This window comes from Ciconia boyciana, chromosome 9, assembly GCF_034638445.1.
Source record: "Ciconia boyciana chromosome 9, ASM3463844v1, whole genome shotgun sequence".
Lineage (NCBI taxonomy): Eukaryota > Metazoa > Chordata > Aves > Ciconiiformes > Ciconiidae > Ciconia > Ciconia boyciana.
Window position 1 is genome coordinate 30354337 of NC_132942.1, and position 22056 is coordinate 30376392.

Genomic DNA, 22056 nt, shown 5'->3' on the forward strand with positions numbered 1-22056 from the left:
GAAGAGGCGTGGCTCGGGCGTGGCCCCAGCCATTTGAGGGCGGTAGCGGGGTGCGGCGCTCGGTAGCGGGGCGGCTGTGAGTGCCTGGTGGGAGCTGGGGCGGGGCGGGCAGGTGCGGTAGGGCATGGTGGGAAGTTCTGGGGATTTAGCCGCGTTTTGGTTCTCTCAGGACATGAGGCTTGTAAGCCTCGCCGTGCCTGGGCCCTCCCGGGGCGGCTTCCCCAGGGCGTGGGGCGGCTATCTCCGTCGGGAGGAGGGGTGCGAGGTGCCTCCACACGTCGCCCCTTCCCCCCCGGCTTTACTTAAGAGCGCGTTTTCCCGAAGAGGCGGCGGGTCCCGGCTGGGCGGCTGTGCCTTTGCCCGCTGGCGGGGAGCGGTGTGGCACCGGAGGGGTGGCGTGCCGGTGGGGCCTCTGCCGGGCTGCCTGACTGGGTCCTGCTCGTCCCGACTGTGCTTCGGCGGTCTAGAGGCATGGTAACATCCTGTGCAAATGTGAGTGTGCAAAAGCAGTGTTTAAAGGTTGGGGTTTTTTATAGGCTGTAAATGTCCCATTGGACGTACAGAGGTCAGCCATCATGACCCCATGGCCCTTACTGCTGTCTCCTGCTGTCCCAGCTAGGATACAGAGGTAACCAAACTGTTATTTTTCCTAAATGAAAGCTTTTTGAGTTACAGAGTAACTTGATAAGTGAGCTATCCAGGGACCAAGACTCTGTGCACTGCTATCTCTTTTCAGCTAGCCAATATTGGAGGCTGCATTGATATTTTTTGGTCCAGTAAGAGTTTTGTGTTGCTGTCCTCTAAAAGCAGTCACTGAGAACTGCAGTGCTCTCAGGGGTGGGATGTGGTATCATTTCTTTCCTTTTGTGATGCGTGGGCAGGCTATTGCTTGTGTACAAAGACTTTCTTAAAGGGAACTTGAAAAGTTGTGAAAATATCATTTGTAGTCATTTTGCTCTCATTGGTTTCAAGTGTAATCACAAAAAATTGTGTCTTCTAGAAAGTCCTAAGTTATTTTTGCTTTGGTGATGGCCATAGATGATGGCATAATATTTTCTTTGGAGTGTTTATGAGTCCAGCTTATTATAGGTTTGCATAGCTAGTTTACACTAGTTTTGCCAGTGTAAAAACCAACAGAAACACTCCCACTGGTGGTGGTTGGAATTCCATCAGCTGCATGGAAAGGCTGAGCACCTCAGTGGTGTGTTTTCTGGCTGTTGATAAGGACTATAGCAGGTATTAGCACTAGAATATTTCACTGAATCAAAAGACTGGAGTCTGGGAAGAAGATGTTTTCTTCCTTACTACAACTGTACTCTTGTAGTTAGTAGAACCTTAAATTAATCAGACCTCAAGAAGTTAGATGCTACCCTGAAAAATGGAGTGCTGTGCGTAGCCCTTGGAGATTTCTAGCATCCTGAAAGTATCAGAAAGTTGTAATTTGCATTAGGCTACTTGTATTTCTCTGAGTTTATTGATGTGCAGATCTCCTGCTGATCTCTCTTATCTTGCTCTAGCTATTAGGTTTACTTCTGAACAGATACAGATATCTTAAAGCTTTCATGATTTGTGGCACTTAAAAGCTGAACCTACATCAGGAAAAAAATTCCAAAAGCAATAACCCTTGAGATACTTACGTAAATTGTAATTCCTTTCTTTTTTGTAATGTAAAACTTCTTGGGCAGTTCAAAATGGTTTTATTTCCCTGATTTTTTTTCCAAGTAGCTTTTACTCTCTTCTGTATGATTCTGTTGACTGGAGACTAGCTAAGGTAAATAAGACAAGACAATGTAGCTGTCATTGTACTACAACTATGACTTAAACTATTTCTTAGGGTTAGTGCATCTGTTAATAATCCTTGATATCTTTTTCTGCCAACAGCTGTGACGCCTTAAAATTAACAGCTTAAGCAAAAGGGCCTAGTGTATATTTGGATTGCTTCATAATGCAGAGGTGATTGGAAGAAATGTGCTTTGTCAGCCTAGAATGATATCTCACATATCTCTTTTTGAGGTGCAAGGGATGCATCTTTTTGAGTTTAGCATCTTTGGTATCTATTTCTGGTTCTCACAGCTGTACTTTGAGCATAATGTGAGAGCATCTGTTAGTAACATCTGCTATCAGAGATAATTAGGGTGGGTCACTTGTTTCTTAGTTTGATTGCATTTCCAGCCTTTTCCTGCTCATTTTTCTCTAAATGTTCCCTCCCTCTTGAGGCAACCTGTTACTTTAGAGGTACTGTGTTAATGTTTAAGGCTGTTAAAAATTCAGTGTTTTTGAATGTACTAATCCTGTCTTTTTAAAAATCTGTTTATTGTAGTAACTACCTTCCAAGTTTGAAGAGTGTTATCCTAACTTACATTTAGTGATATGAGGATAGTGTTTAATGCTTTATATTCCTTTTCTAAGTAGATTTTGGAAGCTTAAAATGTTATCAGGGAACTGTCCTTTTTTTCTTCATTCCATCTCATTTTCCCTGAAAAGTATTATTTATCCTCAGAACTACTGGGTTTTTTTGTAAGATGCATATTCAGGACTTCTTGGTTTAGACAACAAAAAAATTCTGATCAGAAATTTTTTTCTCTCCATTACATTTTTTTGTAGGAGGCCTATAGAAAACATTTCCAAGTTTTTCCTGGAAGATGAGCTTTATCAAATAGCAGCATCTTCAGTAGAAAAGAGAAAGCTTTTTGTTGGACATCTGAGCAAAGTCCACAGGATCATCTCTACACAATGGATGCATAGTGTATGCATATGCATAGTGTATGCAGTCCATTTGTGTGTGTCCTGATGTAATAGAAGATTAATTTTCACTTCTTAGAATTGTAGTTTGCAACTTGTTCTGCCACATTGAATAAGTTATGGCTCGAGATGCTAAAAATGGTTTGAATTTTGGTAGTCTGTAAAGCTAATCTGTCTTCCTCTGCACTCTCTCTGCAACTGGAGTGAGGTTTTTAGGTACTTAGGACAGGAGTAGTAAAACTTACCCTCTTATTCCTTATAGCACTTCAGAAGACAGGCTTCTTTTATCCAAGATAACTTAATTCTTTTTCTTAGTTTATCACACTTAAGTTAGCCTGAAAGGATGTTGTGCAAGTTCTGTGCTCTAATTAACACAGTGTTTTATTAATCTGTGGTGACTGTTCTTTGCTGTGTGTCTTCAATATTATCTAATCTCCAAACTTACTTGACTTTCAGCCCAGGCATAGATCCAGGTAGACTCCATGTCTTCTGAAGTGAATCATATGTAATGGAAACGTTGCTATGAAGCAGTATATGGAAAAAACTGAATCTTTGGATATTAGACATATAATATCAAATTAAACAAAACCCCCTCAGTAACTCCTTGTTCACTTTTTTGTCATGTTTTTGTATTATGATAGGATTCTTGTTCAGTCTTGAATCATGTGTATTCAACTTTCCAGTTCCTACTCCTTCCTGTTTAATTCCCAAGCGGTGTGTTCTCAGCCTCTTCTCTTATTCCTCACTCTCTCCCACACTTTTTATTTGGTTTTCTAAAAAGCTGAGAGGGAAGAGATGTATTCATTTGCTTTTTTGTTGTTTTGAGGGGTACCTTGGTTCTTCAAATGTCTTTCCTCATATGATGATATTGAGTGACAAAGTTGTTTTCCTTTATTGGCATTCATGTTGAAAGATGTGTTTAGAACAAGGATATTTTATTTTAAAATCTTAGATTTATGGCGAAGATATTACACCATAATAATAAAGGCTTATAGGAAAACAAAACTTGTTAACAATGTAGAGAACCCAAGACTGAAAGCTGAACTTGTTTCTTTCCTTTTGGGTATAGCAGTGTCATATCCTCACTGTGGGTAGACAGACCTTGAGAGGTGGTGAGGCCGCTGTTCCTATCTGCCTGGTCATACCCCATGGGTATGTCCCTATCTCCCTCCCTGGCTGGCAGCTGTGACTGCTGAGTTGTGTAGCCCAAAGCTGTTAATACCAGCTGTGATGGGTGCAGAACACAGTAGGACAAGTTGTGGTGCTGTTACAGCTACATTCATATGGCTGACAGCTTCCTGAAAGCTGGCATCTGATCACTTGCTTGAAGTCTTCTGGTCAGTCTGCTTTGTGCTAGACACTGGAGTAGGAAGTTTGTTAGCTTCTGAAATGATGAGCCATGTACCCTGTTGGCTTGCCAGGATATGCTGTATTTCTTGTTGTTTCCAACCATGTCTTTGGGCATTTTTTGTTCAGCCTGAGATCCTATTCACAGCAGCTGCTTTGAAAGTTGTTTGTATTCATCTGTCTGCTTGTCTGTAATCTTAACGTTTGATACTACTTTTGCAAAACAGTGATTCCTTCCAAGCATAAGTGCTGCTTATTTAAAAACAAACAAAATAACCACAAGCACACAAGTCTGATTATGTGTTTTGTCTCATGTTGCTCCATCCCATACCTGCTTCCAAAAGAGCATATTCTGAAAAAACATGACAATCCCTCTGTTAAGTGAACTTTCCTTTCTCTTCTCTCCATAGTATTGCAGTTATACCAGAGAAGTGGGAGATAATTTCTCTTGAGGCTTTTGGTTGTAATCATATTTTGAGGAAAAACGCAATGTTTCTAGATAAAATATAGATGCTAAATGGTTTTTTTGTCTTTAATTATTTCTGCTCAGTTAAGTTATCAGTACTTTTAAAAAACAAACAAAAAAACCTCCCCTAGGACTATCACATGTTTGTTTGTGTTAATACATGCATTAGATAATCTTCCTCTGCACTATCCTCTGTATGTCTCTTGTCTTAGAACATAGGATCTTTGGGAAGTCCAGCAATTAGTACAAATAGTGCAACATATGCCAGCACTGTTTTGGAGAATCCTTATGACCACTGTAATAGAAATATAAAAAGAGGGGGGAAAACAAAAAAAAAAGATAAGACCGACTTATTTCCTAACAAAGCTGTACTCATGAAAGACATTTCTTGATACAGGCCAAAGTAGCAAGTACATACAAGTTTGTCTTATGGCAAGTTCATATGGTGAGTTCAGGATGTAGCTTTTCAGTAAGTTTATCTTCAATACTGTAATCGAAAAACATGCTTAATTTAGAATGTGTACATGATGTACAAGTGCCACATCTTATTATGGGAAGCAAATAAATGAAATACATAAGTCACTTCAGATCCTGTAGGTTGCTGAAGCTTAATGAAGGTGCTTCCTACTGTAAACTGTTTGGTATCTATTTACTCAAGGGAAAATGGATGAAGCAAAAGCTTTAGAAGCATCTTGTGTAAGCAGAAATCTTGGCTTAAAATGTCCCACTGTGGCTGCAAATTTTTGCAACAACTGTTGTGATGTCAGTGTACTTCTTTAGAGTTTCTTTAAGCAATGTCAGGAGGAACTGACTGAGCTGCTGTATAGTGTATCATAAGGCATTCGGTTGGTTAGGCAAACCCAAACAAGGATACATGACCTTTTCGCATCTCCCTAGAGTTTGTTAATGAAAGAGTAGTAAAGGAGAAATAGTCCATCACTTTTAACTGATATAATGACACTCTTTAAGAAACAAATGTAGTATGAAAATCTATTAAATTTGCTTATTTTATCATTTAACACTTTGAATTATTCTAGCTTTTAAAAGACTTTTCTGGTAACATATACCTAACCTCATACTCTTACGTCTTTTAGTATAAATCCTTACAAATCATGTCAGAAGAGTCATTCTTCCCAAGATGATTATTCAAAGGATTTTGAAGATCTGAATAGGTAAGAAACTTTCAGTAGCATAAACAGAAATTATTCTAAGGCTTTGAATATCCTATGTGTTTAACAAAAATATTTGTAAGGCTATAGCAGGAATATACATTAATTTTAATAGTCATCTGGTCATATAAATAGATAAAATATCTAAGAAAAATATCTCATGCCTCAAAGCCTACCAAATTCTAGACTCTGCTCTTTGAGATTGAGTTCCAAAGCACTGCCTGTTACAGGTACCTGGCTAGTGAGGTTAAGTCTGTGGCAAAAAGAGTGGATGTTCTTGTAATGATTTGGATCGACAACTTTTATGGTGTACAGGCTTGATTCTAGATACTAATTTTTTGAAAAGTTTGTTGACCCATATTATGCTTTGTTTCAAGAGCAAACAGGCTTTTTCTCCTGTTCTTTTTCGGAATGCATATGTGCATATTTTATCTGTTCTGGAGTTATCCTGCAATTTTTGAGGATTTTGTAATTAGTTACCTTTTTCCTTAAACAATTTTTTCTTTCAAGTGGTAAAGGAATCTTACTCTCCAGTAGAAACTAAATCTAGCTATATAGAAGATGCTGAGTGCATAATCAAATTGCCTGGAAATTACTATTTTCTAACTTTTTGGTTTTCATTGTTTATACTTCTAAATAAGCTTGAAGAAAAGTTCTCAAGAGTTTTAACATCTAACTCAGCTCAAGCTATGGTTGAGTAAATTTCATGTTATTAATTTGTTATTTATACAGTTTAGAAAAATGTTGGAATGGGATTAGGTGATGTGGTCCTTTAAGAACCTTTGTTGTTATAGTGGCTCTTGTAGGAAGGTAAGTGAGGCTTTTTTAATGAACTACTAGGGAGTTATTTAAAAGAATGAGATGCACAGCTTGACAGGAATATTGTATTGTGCACAACTCACTTGCATTTGGCCTAATTTTAACAGGTTGGCCATCTATTTGCAACTTGATCTCTCACTTGTGATATAAAGTATTTTTCTTTTGATTTTACATCTCTAAATGGGTTTTCTTGACTTAAATTGTTACTCAAAATTTAACTTTAAATGTAAGAATAACCATGTGAAATGAAATACCTGTCCACTTTTTACTATTACAAACAGTTACAACAAATAACCATCAATTTTGCTGTTGATTATTTTCCAATCTGTAGAATAGGAATAAAAATACATGGATATAAAAAATAGGGATGAAATGTAAGGCTTTATTTCACCCATTCTATCTTGTCTGTTTATCAAAGATCTTGCAAGTGCTTACAATCTGAAGTACAAGAGTGGTTTTCAAAATAGGATACTTTAATTTCAAGAGCAAAAGGACCTTACAAAGATAATATTCTCTTTAGCAATTTAACAGGCTAGTCCAAATGTCTGATGTAGGTGGTGTGTTGGAGTAATCTCTCTTGCCAAAATATATTTTCTCAAAGTGCAGCTAATGATATTGCCAGTTGTTTTAAATATTCTCATTTTGATTAAGTCTTTGAAAGTAATTTTGATTAAGTCTTTGTAAGCTAAAAAAAGTTTCAATGCTGAAGGTAGTCTTCTAAAGAAGGCTAAATTATTTAAAATCTGGGGCTGAAACGTTGTCCCAGGCTTAGGTGCCTTTTACCTTTCTAGGAAAGCACAAAACAGATTTCAAAACCTTATTTTATTAGCTTGGTCTATATTTAGTGAAAGGATGCTTTATATACCCATGAAATATGGAAAACTTATGTGGCAAGATAAATAGAGGAGATAACTGGAGATGCTGGGAGGAACAGAAGATGCAGAATAGCAAGAAAAGCAACTAGCTGCTAATACAAAATGAGCTTGTGTGAGTTGTGGGGACCAGTCTTCTGCATCAGTTCAGTCTCTGTGAAACATATACATTCAATTAGCAGCATTCCCTTACACTTAGTATTTTGAAAATTGAGATGTCCGATTTATTTAAATTGCCCATAAGCATGGAAGTAAAAATATTTTACATGAACTGGCCTTTTATTTTTAACTTGGAGAAGAGGGCATTCAAAACATGTTTTCTCCTTAGCTTCGAAGACCTATTTGAGCAGCAATATGAGCATTCAGCAGCAAAAGAAGATTAGTATGAGATACCAGTACTCCTAAAAAGGTAAGAATTGAAACTAGCTCCTTTTCCTTCTTAGAGCATGCACTTTCGTCTATAGTTGACAGAGAAGTTCCTGATATCTGTCTGTCCCTTCAAGGTCTAGTGGTGGTAGCCTTAAATCATTATAGAAAAATCGTAACTCTGATTATCTTCAGGGGGGTAGCACTTTTTGGATCTGGGATACATGTTGAGGCTTGAATTGCTGAATGATGCTCATAAAATTGTGGTGTAGATTATTGAATAAGCATGTTTCTGCTTTGTGGCCTTTGAAAGCTAATAGATTAATTCTTAGTGCAGCACAAAGGCTGTCACGGCCAGTAGGACAGAGTACCATGTCCCAGGGAAAGCTGGCAGGTATATCCAGGTATAGCAGCACACTTGGGAACATGAGCTGCATTTGAATATGTGGATGCAGTCCAGCAAATTTATAAAATGTGGGAGTATGGCAGGAGCCCATTACTGAGGAGCTTGCATTACAGGCTACACTAGGATTAGGTGAAAAACATCTCTGGCCTGTTTTTCTGCTGCAGCATTTTTGTGTATCACCAGGGGTTTCCTGGGTTCCCAGCAGGCCAGGTAGATGTTTATCACATGCCATTATGCTGGAACTTCAGGGAAGGAAGATACTTTAAGAATCCATGTTGCTTACCATAGATTCCTCTGGTGGAGGGGAAAAAGATTTTGACAATGAGACCCATATTTGCATTAGCTGTGTGGGGAAATCTGCCCAATAAAAGGGGACTGGGATAACAGGAAGAAGCTGAGTGTAGGAATGGGAGAAATAAGTTTAATCCATGGTAGAAGTCAATGGCAAAAATACATATGTATTTCCTTTCAGGGTAGAGAAGAATATTTATGAAAGAGTTTTCTGTTGCTATCTAAAGAAGTTGTTAATCTCATGATATCTAGGACAAGTTAATGAATGGTGTGAATGTTGTAGCATGTGGGAAGATCTGTGTGAGGAATAATTGCTAATTGAATTGCAGGATCACTTATGGGTTTACCTATGCTCAGTCTGTGAGTTCTTCCAAGAAGGTACAAGAGGGATATTGCTTGATTAACTACCTGTTTTTTTGCACAGGCACGTCACTGAGCAATAGACCTGGAATTGTATTCATTGCTTTATTCCTTCTTTAAGACTGCTAGGAAGACTGCAAAGACTAATAATTACAGAGAAATGTTTAACAGAATGTGACAGTTATTGTTTTTCCTGGTGTTTTTCCCTCTTAATTTGTTTTGACAAGGTCATGCCAATCAAATGCTATATATCCATGTTCAGTGTTTGAAAAATTCAGCCAGTTATTAAAATGAGCAGAAATGGAAGGTGTGGATTACAATAGGTAGTAGATGGTCTGTATTACTACCACCTTGCACCAAAGCAAAATTCTGAAAGATTTGTTTACAGTATCATCTTTTCTGACAGTCAGTGGGTTTATCTGGCATGGAGGCTGTAGAGCAGGCTATGACAGCAGGGCTTACTTCTCAGGGCTCCAGCTCATGAGAGTCCATTTATTTGGGGTGGAGCTGTGAGATGTGATATGTGACTGGGAACTAGGAGCTGGAAGTGGTTTGTGTTTGAGAATTAGTGGTGTGAATATACTACACTCAGCTCAAGAGATTTTTGTGGGTAAGCATTCTCTTGAGTTACTTAGGGAGTGCAAAATGTCCTGTGAGGAAGAACTGTGTGTATATTTTGCAGATCCAAAAAAATTGGAAGGTGGCTATAGGTTGGAGATAGGCAAGCAAGCTCATTTCTGGTGACTTCTACATTGGTGTGTGTCCAGTGTGGGTATTTTTAACGTGGGTCTTAAAGTATTTAGGAAAGTTGTTCTGTAACACAGTTGAAAAATGTTCCAGTTTAGTTCCTAGTGTCTGGCTGTAGCAAAAAAAAAAAGCAGTCTGGTGGCTTTTCCTAGTCTCTCACTGCCTTCACTTGGAGTGAGATTTGAGTCCCAGCATCAAAATGGGAGAAAGTTCAGGAGAGATTGGGACAAAAATAATCCTCTGTGGGCTGGAATAAGTGAATGGGCCGTTCTCAGATTAATTCTGAGGAGTCTGCAGCCAAGTTTAACCATGTTTCTTATGCCTTCTTGCATGTCTGCAACAAATTTCTTCAGGGAAAAAGAAAAGGTGGGAAAAAACCTCCTTGCTTCAAAGAACTATTTTTATCATTTTTGACAGACATGTTTATCAGTTTGACAGTACCATTGTTAAATGGTAAAGTAGTAAAGACTTGGTGATGTTCTGATACAGCTTTGCAGTCTGTGCTGTTGCTTAATTGACTTTTCACTTGGTTGCAGGTGACTGCACCAGGTATGACTGTAAAGAGAAGCTATACCTGCAGTTTTACCAACAGATGCAGAAAGAATGAGACACCTTCCAACTGTCAGTTGCCATCAGCAAGGAGCAAAAGTAGGTTTCTGTAAGGTTTTTTTCACTAATTCTATTACAGAGACAGTAATTACATAGGTAAGTGTAACCCAGTTCAGAAATGTGGCCCTGCAAATATGTAGATAATGTTTGAAGATCATGCCTATTTGTTTCTGGATCTCCTTAATACTTCTAGTCAGTCCTAAAATTTCTTATGTATCTCCCAGGCTTTGGAGTATGACAGCCATGAGGGACCTGTCTAGGTTCTTAAAAAAAAAATTTACTTGAGAATTAAATCTGATCTTAATCCAATCATAATTTCTTTTTTCTGTTTTAAAGGCCACCTTGCAGCCTTTGGTTGGATTTTGTGGTCTCAATCTAGACATACTAAAAGTAGTTTCAGATACTATTTTTGCCTATGTAATCTTTGCACATTTTGATGCATGTCAGATACCTTTCTAATTTGAAAGATTCCTTTCACAGTTGCCCACAGAAGGAAAAAATGGAAGTTGGCTATATAAAAAGGACTTTCAAGTGCACAGAACTTTTTGTCTAGTCTCTAGTACTTGGTCAGTAATTGAAGCAAAACTAGAAGAACACTTTGGAAAAACGAATTGTTAGAGTAACATTCTGTTAAACAGAAGACAAACTTCTATCACAAGTGTGTCTAATCCTGGAAAAGAGTTAGTTTTCTTTATATCGCTGTTCATCTTCTGAAGGTGAGCTGGGTCAACTTGAATACAGAGGTCTTAACCACTCAAATACACAGAATTCATTCTTGTAAGAGTACTATCTAGAGATCTGGAAGTCTAAACTGTAGCTCCTTTGAATTCCCTATTGCTGCTTTGATATTCTAACTTTCATTTCTCTCTTCCTCCCCATAGCAAAGTGTTTCATACCAAATTTATTATTGGTATCACTTTCCTATGTATTTAATCTATTTGAAACTCATAGGAAATGTAGACCATATATTCTGCCTTCACGCATCTTCTAATAACAGAATCAACAAAATTATTTTAAGCTGAGACAGTTGCTTTCCTCTGTATTGAATTCTGGTGCTGTAAATGCAATATTTAATTCCATTCCTCCTCACTGACCTCCGTATTTGACGTATCCCCTTCTGATACTCAAATATGATTGGGAATACACCAGAGACTTTCTATTTCAGTTCATGGAGTGTTGCAGAAGTGTAGTGGTACATAATCTCTTCAACTGTGAGCTGGAAATTCTCTGCCACTGTCATGGTTTAGGGTACTACTGAATTGTTTAGTCAGTAGTAGAAGGACTTGAAATCCAGATAGGAAGAACTACAGCTGCTGCAGCAGGGTTGGTTAATGTGCCTGAAATGCAAAGATCATGTGGGATAATTACTGCCATTACTGAAACTTGGTAGGTTGAATCCCATGACTGGAGTGTAGCTATTGATGGCTACAGGCTGTTCAGAAGGGACAGGCAAGGAAGGGGGGGCAGAGGCGTTGCCCTCTGTATCAAGAAATGGATAGAGTGTGAAGAGCTGTCTCTGAAGAATAGCCAGGAGCAGGTTGAAAGCTTATGGGTAAGAATCAGACTGCGGCAACAAAAGGAACCTTGTGGTTGGTGTCTACTACAGGCCGCCTGATCAAGGGGAGCCTATTGATGAAGCCTTCTTACTCCAGCTACAGGAGGCATCACGCTCACAGGCTCTTGTCCTGCTGGGGGACTTCAGCCACCCCGACACCTGCTGGAGAAGTAGCACAGTGAGCTGTAGGCAATCCAGGAGACTCCTGGAATGCATTGAGGATAAGTTCTTAAGCCAGATAATAGACAGCCCTATCAGAGGGGATGTGGTACTGGACCTGTTGGTCACCAGTGCAAGTGAGCTAATCAGTGACATCAAGATTGGAGGCAGCCTGGGCTGCAGTGGTCATGCACTGGTGGAGTTTGCAGTCCTGAGGGATACGGGTCAGGCAAAGAGTAAAGTCAGGACCCTGAATTTTAGGAAAGCAAAATTCCAGCTGTTCAAGGAGTTAGCCAATAGGACCCCCTGGGAAACTGCCCTCAAGGACAAGGGAGCAGAACAGAGCTGGCAGATCTTTAAGGACACTTTCCATAGAGTGCAAGAGCTCTCGATCCCCAGGGGTAAGAAATCAGGAAAGGAAGGCAAGAGACCAGCGTGGATGAGTCAAACCTTCTAGTCAAACTAAAGGGCAAGAAGGAAATCCACAGGCAGTGGAAGCAGCGACAGGTATCCTGGGAAGAGTATAGGGACACTGCCAGTTGTATAGGGATGGGGTCAGGAAGGCCAAGGCACAGCTGGAGCTGAACTTGGCAAGGGATGCAAAGAATAATAAGAAGGGCTTCTACAGGCATGTCAGAGCCTGAAAAGGAAGGTCAGAGAAAGTGTACTCACCCAATGAGCAAGACTGGCAAACTGATAACAATAGATTAGGAGAAGGCTGAGGTATTCAACAACATCTTTGCCTCAGTCTTCACTGGCAACCTCCCTTCCCACACTTCTCGAGTGGAGGGACTGCAAGACAGGGACTGGGGGAGCAAAGTCCCTCCCACTCTAAGAGAAGACCAGGTTCGTGACCACCTGAGGAACCTGAACATATATAAGTCTATGGGACCTGATGAGATGCATCCCAGAGTCCTGAGGGAACTGGCTGATGTAGTTGCCAAGCCACTCTCCATGCTATTTGAAAAGTCACGGCAGTCAGGTGAAGTCCCTGGTGACTGGAAAAAGGGAAACATTGCACCCATTTTTAAAAAAGGTAGAAAGGAGGACCCTGGGGAACTATCAACCTGTCAGCCTCACCTCTGTGCCTGGGAAGATCATGGAACAGATCCTCCTAGAAGCTATGCTAAGGCACATGGAGGACAGGGAGGTGATTTGAGACAGCCAGCATGGCTTCACCAAGGACAGGTCCTGCCTGACCAACCTAATGGCCTTCTATGATGGAGTGACTACAGCAGTGGACAAGGGAAGACCTACTGGTGTTGTCTATCTGGAATTCTGTAAGGCCTTTGACAGGGTCCCCCACAACATCCTTCTCTCTAAATTGGAGAGATATGGATTTGATGGGTGGACTGTTCAGTGGATGAGGAATTGATTAGATCGTCACATCCAGAGGGTAGTGGTCAACAGCTCAATGTCCGGATGGAGATCAGTGACAAGTGGTGTCCCTCAGGGGTCCGTACTGGGACCGGTACTGTTTAATATTTTCATCACTGACAGACAGTGGGATTGAGTTTGCAGTTTGTTTGCAGCAGGTTTGCAGAAGACACCAAGCTGAGTGGTGCAGTTGACATGCCTGAGGGATGGGATACCATCCAGAGGGACCTGGACAAGCTCGAGAAGTGGGCCTGTGTGAATCTCGTGAGGTTCAACAAGGCCAAGTGCAAGGTCCTGCACCTGGGTTGGGGCAGCCCCCGGTATCAATACAGGCTGGGGGATGAAGGCATTGAGAGCAGCCCTGTGGAGAAGGACTTGGGGGTATTGGTGGATGAAAACCTGGACATGAGCCAACAATGTGTGCTCACAGCCCAGAAGGCCAACCATATTCTGGGCTGCACCAAAAGAAGCATGGCCAGCAGGTCAAGGGAGGTGATTCTGCCCCCCTGCTCTGGTGAGACCCCACCTGGAGTACTGCATCCAGCTCTGGAGTCTTCAGCACAGGAAAGACATGGAGCTGTTGGAGCAGGTCCAGAGGAGGGACATGAAAATGATCAGAGGCATGGAACACCTCTCCTGTGAGGAAGAGTTGAGAGAGTTGGGGTTATTCAGCCTGGAGAAGAGAAGGCTCTGGAGAGACCTTAGTGCAGCCTTTCAGTACTTAAAGGGGGCTTATAAGAAAGATGGGGACAGACTTTTTAGCAGGGCCTGTTGTGATAGGACAAGGGGTAATTGTTTTAAACTAAAAGAGGGTAGATTTAGACTAGATTTAAGGAATACTTTTTTTACAATGAGGGTGGTGAAACACTGGAACAGGTTGCCCAGAGACATGGTAGATGCCCCATCCCTGGAAACATTCAAGGTCAGGTTGGATGGGGCTCTGAGCAACCTGATCTAGTTGAAGATGTCCCTCCTTATTGCAGGGGGGTTGGACTAAATGACCTTTAAAGGTCCCTTCCAACCCAAACTGATTCTATGATAATCAGAGCAGGTTGTAAATTTACTTTTAATTTTTTGAAACTATTCAAAATAATTGAAGCTGACAAATCAATTTGTTTTCAGTTGGTTTAAGCCCAAATATGTTGCTTTAATAGATAAATGAAACACTTCTAGAACTCTTAAAAGTAGGCATACTACAGCATATGAATAATAAGCCATAGTTCTTCCTTGACTGTCTACTGTCCCATTGGTAATTTCAGGATCAGTGTTAGCAAGCTTTTTTGTTGGTGAAGCAAATGGAGCTTGCGACTTTCATCTCTCCATGTTGCTACTAGGAAGAAATGTGATCTTCAAGTCTTTTAGACTAAAATCAAAATATCAGTAAAATTCTTGAAGGATGTTTAGCATCTATCCTCAGAACATATGGATCACTACTCTTAATTTTTGTGCCCTCTATCTTCAGTATTTTTTCAAAAAACTGGCTACTAACAAAATTACACTAATGCTGGTGTAATAGTTCATAATAGACAATATTCTTTTCAGTTTAATATTTCCCAGTATACTAGGATGATGAGATACACTAATTATTGAAATTATTTATATTTAGCATTTGATTGTATTTCACTCAAATCTAGCACTAAAACATGATCAAGCAGGAATCACTAAGTAAAAAAGCTTCGTTTTGTGCATATTACAGCTTCCTACTATATTTTGACAAATAATTTCAATTTTTTTCTCTGTGTGGCTTAAAATAGAGATCACAGTTACTTCCTGATATTGTAGAAAGTGTATCTGATCAATGAACACACTGTTTTGTGGAGTTTTTTACACCTCACAACACTGGACTTGATACTTGTGGCTTCTGGCACATACAAGATGGCGAGAACAGCACAGCAGTGGGAAACAATGACAGAGACTTTTATTTGTATATAACCAACTTCTCTTTTCTTTAGGGGAATATGCTAGAGTTACAGGCAATCAGTTACAAGAACCTGGTCTTGTGGTGGAAATAATATACCTTACATAAGTCAGATCTCACATGTACTCCGAGAAGTTAAAAATGACCATTTTGTATTCTCAGCCCAATGTAGTACTTTCCTCTTGCACTGTAATCATGCTTCATTATTTTATCAAAAGAAAGTTTAGCTTGTTTGAGAGATGTCACTTAAAATAGTCCCCATTCAGAACCACAGTTTAAATTTCTTTCAACCCATTAAAATCTTAAGTGCTGATTCATTGTACTTCTTGGTAACAGAATTTGACCTAGTTAAAATGAGACAGCTTTGAAATAGTTCACTGAATTTCTGATAAATCATAATACATGGAGTGATTAAATGTCTGTCCTGGATTGCTGCTTAAATGGCATAAAATGCATGCAACAAACTGTCATGTATAATAATTAATGATAAGTTATATAGGAATTGGTTAATTAAAATTTTACTTTCTTGCACTGATTCTATGTAAATGAATCAAAATCCTTCTTAAAGTCTTTATCTGTATTTGTTTCAGAACTTTTAATTGTAAATTTACAAATTTTGCATCTTTTATTGTACCAAGAACACAATAGTAAAAAGGCAGCTTCTCCTGGGAGGAAAGTAACTGCCTTGTTCTCCAGTTAGGTAGAAAATATTCTGCAATTAAGAAAAAAAATCTGTACTAATTCTGTTATTGCAGGTGTAGGTGTTTGTGAAAGTCTTTGTATGGAATTGGGAATCTTTATCTCAGTTTTAGCTTTAGATCATGAATGATCAATAATGTTTTGACAGTGGGAAGGAGAAATTACTTTTCATTTATATTTCAAATGAAGTTCATATACTGGTGCTAAATCAAAACTAACCTCTGCAGCTACAGGAGGGTTATATCAGTGCTGAATGGTAGGCTTTAAAAATCTCACTCAGTTATATTGCACAGACTTAACAGCTATGTTTTTCTATGTCTTTTTGTGTGAAGTAGATGAAAACACAAGCTTGATAAAGCCAGCTATCTCTTCTCTGTAGTGCATCATAACATGCCTGTGGAGGATGCACTGGTTCTCATAGTTAAAGCTTTTGGGAATATACTTGATGAGCATGAGCAACAGGAGTGTACCAGGGTTTCACACAAGGCAGCTCCTCTGGTAGATGACTGCCTAGTGTGGGAGCTGAGATGTGCAGTGTGCCTCTGGGCATTAAACATATTTCTGTTAAGTGTGGGGAAATGCTTGGATTGGGTGGAGTTGAACTCAGTAAGTGACTATGCAAAGACCAGAAAAGATAGGATTGAAGGTATTAATAGTTTTTCCCACTGAAATACAACTTCAAGCATCTTTTAAATCTGATATAAATAAGCTTGGGTACATTCCACATAAATAATCTGTAAATAAAAGATAGGCACTAGAGATCAAAAGTTCATGTATAAAATGCCAGTGTGTGTATTAATGAGCACATGCATCCTGAAGTAGGGTGCATATATCTTTCACAGAACTGAACATGTTATAAGGACATGTACACAAGTCCCCTAATGGGCAATTGCTCTTGCAGGTTATGGTTGCAAAATGAGTATTTGATCATCTGCTAATGCTGTTGAGTATTTAAGTTTTAATGACACTGTACACATAAATGCTTTTAAGTTAGTGATATCAGTCAGTCCATTAAGCAGAATGTAACTCTTGGTTTAACTGAATTCAGTAATATAATAGTGTATAAACTTATTTTAATTAAAAAGTTTAAAATCCAGCAGAACATCTCTAAAAGAAAAAAAAACCCAACCACATGTAAATTATAGACTTGGAATACCTGTGCCATTTTGATCTTAGGAGCTACTCTAGGGAAAATTCTTGGATACCCTTGTAATAAGGGGATAGTGAGATTCTTGCAAGCTTCTACTTGTGCTCTTAATGTCTTTTGAAAAATTGCTTAACGCTTTTGTTCGTTTAAACTAAGCCTTGTTGAACAAACTGATCCTTCAATTGAAGTTGAAGACAATGTGTCATGAGGATGCAAGGCCATGTACAAGCATTGCCACCCATACCTTAAGTAAACCTCCACCTCTTCCACTGCCAAGCAGGATTGCTCTCTTAGGCCAGTCACCCTTTCCTTGGGTTAAACCTTCATTTGGGTGATAGACTGTCAGGGGCTGCTCTTCCAATACTATTTCAGTTTTGTATTTCAAAGTAATTCATTCTGTTTCCATGACTGACTTGATCACTAGCCACAGTACATTTACTCATAGAAGTAGAACAAAATATAGTAGATACTACGTGAACTACAATCAAGTAGATGGGTGGGATGTGGAAAAATCTGAACTTGCAAATATTTGGCAGTGATCAAATAATAGTTGAAAGACTGGAACTCAGCCATGCTATTTTCAGAGCAAACTTTATGTGAAAGGAGAGTAGGGGAGTATACTATTCTTTATCTAAAAACGAATTTGTTCTAACATTATAAAGGCATAAGAATATAAAGCTCATCTTTCATGTCCTTAGTCTGAAATCGGATTCAACTACTGTCCTTGCATCTGTTTGAAGTTGGTATGGGTTGAGGTGAACACCTGGCTATTTTAGAAAGGCTTTTTTTCCTCCCCTGTTGTGAACTTTTGCCATTCTACAAAGCTTTCTTTTTTAGTTACCAAGGTGGTTGCAATTCTTTTGAGTTACTGAAGCTCATTGAAAACCAAAAGGGCAGCAGAAACAGCGAGGGCGGTTCAGGTTTTAAACATGAATATTCTTGGCTGCATAGGATTAGAGTATGGTGCTTTGTTGTAAATTAAATACTCCTTTAATGATTGAAATAAATAGGGAAGTCAGCAAAAATTGTGATGTCTGCTTAATTGGATTATTTTCTTTTATTAAATGGTAGTGTAAAAAGAAACCATGCGTACACTCTTGACAGCTATCAATGTTAGTGCTGAGTGATTCCTTGGAATGAATACTAGGCGCAAACTGTATCAAAATTAGTGACCTACGTTATGGTCATGGATTATTCTTGCTTAGAACCAGCCTCAGAAGACATCCAATATGTTTATCATGACAAAATAACTCAGAAATAAAATCTGGCTTTAACTTTCCATGCCAATTGTACTTCATTTGTCAGTTAGTGTTTTAACTTGTGTCTGCAGGTTAACATTATCTCAGGGAGAGTTTTACTTTGTAGTGTGCTCATGCTAAGATTAGTAACACTGCAGGTCAGTGTGCTCTGTTAAGTATAACCTTCCTGTACATATTTATAGCTCAGTGATTGTACATCTTCTAAAGTAGGGCGCTATGAATGATAAAGGGTAAGGCATTTGTAGCTGGTGATTGGGGTCACTGCTTTGTCTGCAGTGCTTGTTTCTATATATTTCTATACTTGTTTTCAGATAGGTAACTGGCATTTCTTAAGCCTGGTGTTTTTAGACCCTCACAGTTGAGTGTCCTGTGCAAACAAAAGCAGATTTTACTGTTTGTTTTAAAACAGCTGACAATAAAAACCAAAAACCATTTCCATACAGGACTTCCAGATGCAAAGGGTAATCTTCTACCTCTTTTTTTTAGTACCTGCTAAAGGATTTAGACTTCTGGGATATTCTTGACATCAACCTGCAAAATGGCAACTGCTTGGAGGGACACCTGGCCTTTTGCCAATGCCAGGTGAGTGTGACAAAGCTTTGTAGCTGTTTGGTGTAATGACTGTAAATCACTTCTAGTTAAAACCTTCCTGATGCTGACAACCATACATCTATTCTAGCATGAGAACTTTATTTAAATATAGTGAAAACAATGGCCATCATTCTTCAAGCCAGTCTTGGCCTGAAGGGTACTGTTTCTATACTGAAATAATTAGATACTGCTTTCTAAAGCATATGAGTCCAGTGGGTTTATTTGGCTTTTTCATAATAACCAGGGTACTTACCATATAGATGCCTGTGCGGTTGTTACTGTTGTCATCCAAGCAAAATGAAATGTTATTCACGGCAGAAATACAGTAATGTAATTTATAATTAGAGTATTTAGAATTTAAAATGGTAGAAAAAATTATTAGATATTGCTGTAGATGTAAAATAACAACAATAATGCATACTTCTTGATTTAAATATTTATTATTGGGAGAGAGGAAGAAGGCCTGATTTGTAAGACAACTGGAGAAACAAATGAAAGCTAAACTGGAAATAACTATTTTCTTACATCACCATTTTAGTTTAAAGTTCTCATTTTAAACTCTTCCAGGGTGGGGGAAAAATCCTTTTCTGGATCCCCATAGTTCACTGAGGGTAGATTTGAAAAGGTAGATCACAATTAGTTTAAATGAAGTACTTAATGACTCTAGCAGTCATGTGCCCTGCTTGCAGGGTTGCAGACCTTGAGAGAGAAATACCTTCTGGTCTGTAGGAAGGCTAGCTAGCTTTTCTGTAGGGCTTTGCCTTTGTTTTTGTAGACATGTAGAAGTGGGGGAAGGAAAATGAGACACTGAAAACAATTTTCTCCACTAATTTAAAAGGGGATTAGACCCATGGTGATGGGTATCTCTTGCAGGTAATGGTTTCTGGTAATCTAGCTACACTATCTGTCAGAGCTGCTTTCTGTACTTGTGAGCTTCTTGGTGTTGGTCAGTAAGCTGGCCATTGCATTAGAACAGAGGTTTTGGAGCAGCCATGGTCACAAGGGGAGGGAGAGGAGTGAGGGGGCTTAGAGTTAGCTTGAGCTTGTACTCAATAGAAAGCCAGTGCTTAGAGAGGAGCAGACAAGTGACATTTCACATTGATTTGATTTGCAAGGCAAGCTGATTGTTGCTTTGAGTGTATTTTTCAGCCTTTTTAGGGAGTGAAGCTTTTCCTCCTTGGTAGGAGTTATAGTAATAACCAAGCATGATGGTTAAATGTGTGAGTAATTGGCTATCCCTGTATTTTATGAACATATCACTATTTTTATATATTTTATGTGCTTCTCTAGTTGTGAAATGGAAGTGGATGTTTTTACTGCTTATTAGGCATGCAGTGCTATGGAGTTATCTGCGAGTGTGCACTAGGTGTGAGCTGATGTAAACTGAAAGGTGTTATCAGAACTATAAAAGATTATTGGAGGAATCGTGGTAGTTTTCAAAGCTGTTCCTCTTGGCATGGGTTGATTCTTTCAAGAGTATGGGTTGATTCTTTCAAGGTTATAAAGAGGAGATATCTTTTCTCTGTGTTCATTGTAGATAGAATAATAAGTAATTGCTTTAATTTGTAATAAAGATGATTTAGGTTAAATGTGAGGAAGAAGTGTATGGCCAATTCATATTGAATCACATTGCCTGGACAGGAACAAGAATTAGTGAGACATGCACCCATCAGTGGTAATACAGGTATACATAATTCTGCATCAGACATTAGGACAGGACATACCTTTTCATTTTAATGATGTTCTGCAGCACTGTACCAGCTGGAGGAGTATGTTAGCTTTGCAGTGGCCCCTCGCCTGAAATCTGATTCAGGTATGCAGGATACTTAAAAGGAATAGGATATTGGACTATTTTGCATTGAAGTGAGAAGTTAGATGTTAGATTACCTATTTGAGGATATGGAACAATCAAAAGTTTATAGCAAATCATCAGGTTTGATAATACAGTAAAATGAAAAATTGACATGGCAATTAGCCTTTCACTGATGGAAGAAGGGAATTTATTTTTAGATATGAGGAGATGTGGGGAGGGTGACCAGATACAGAAACTACAACTGTCTTACAGTATTTGTTGTATTTTCACAGCTATTCATGTTAAACCAGTACAGCACCAGTGGGGAACTTAACTAAGAAGATGCTATTGACACCATTGGCAATAGTGGAAGTCCTGTAACTGCGCATGCATCACATCTTCTGTTGCACTCCAGCCTGTGAGAACATCTGAAAAATTTAAGGCTTTTCTATTAGAACAAATATTCATGACTGTCAGTGTTGTACTTTTGTAATTTTAAATTCCAAGCTGTTAAACAGTCGCAAAATAAAGTTACCTGTTCTACACAGTTGTCACCAATTTCACTTCATGGTTCAACTTCATCTGACTATTCAAGTTAGAATGGGCAGCTCTGGTCAGACCTGGCTTTCAGTGCATGTTGGATGGGATGGATGGAGTTTCTCTAAATTCATGGAAAGGCTGTCAGTTGTTTTTGCACTTTCCCTTAGAGAGATGAAAGTGAAAGGACTGACTTTAGCCTCAACCAGAATTGTTGGTGTTACTTGCTCGCGTAATAACTGACATCTTTGAAGCAGTTTTATATTGATCTCTTGAATATTGAGTTTGCTTGGGATTGGATTTTTTGTACTTTCAGCTGTTTTCATTTCCATTATAACAGTGGAAAAATTAAGGAAAATATTTAAATAATTGTAGTTGGAAAAGCAGTCAAGTAAATTAATGTGAGGAACCACCTTAATATGCAGTTACAAGCCAATCAAATATCAGATTTTTAAAACTTTTAACAGTCATTCTACTGAAATATCAAGTGTACTGGGATTTAATACATGCAAAATAAATGCTAGATGCTCTGCAGAAATAGTTTAATATTAAGGTTAAATTCTTGCTTATAGATTGAACATAGAGAAACAATGCCAGAAACACTGATCTTGAAACATTATGTGGATTTTTCCACCTTCTGAAGGAGGCAATTACTTTCACAGAGAAAATAGTTTAGATGTATAGGAAGCACATGTTAAATTACTGAAAGTTACTTCTGTAAATACATCATAGGTATTACTTGAAACCATAATAGGCACAGTAATTTTTCAGAAAGGAGTCAAATTTTTAAATTATTGCAATGTCTTTTAAAAATGGGAAGTAGTTTTT

The 22056-nt window shown here is 38.7% G+C and overlaps 1 long non-coding RNA gene across 3 annotated transcripts; it reads left to right on the forward strand.

Moving 5' to 3' along the window:
• Positions 1-7: 7 nt before the first annotated feature.
• LOC140656617 (uncharacterized) lies at positions 8-21301 on the forward strand. 3 transcript variants are annotated; one of them, XR_012044122.1, is made up of 7 exons: positions 8-76; positions 325-492; positions 5650-5727; positions 7744-7824; positions 10122-10233; positions 18795-18890; positions 20985-21301. It is a non-coding gene; the product is annotated as an uncharacterized lncRNA (long non-coding RNA). The 3 variants fall into 3 exon arrangements; XR_012044123.1 differs by lacking the exon at positions 325-492 and adding an exon at positions 537-628 and having other exon boundaries at positions 20-76; positions 20985-21300; XR_012044124.1 differs by lacking the exon at positions 325-492 and having other exon boundaries at positions 15-76; positions 20985-21296.
• The last annotated feature ends 755 nt before the right edge of the window (positions 21302-22056 follow it).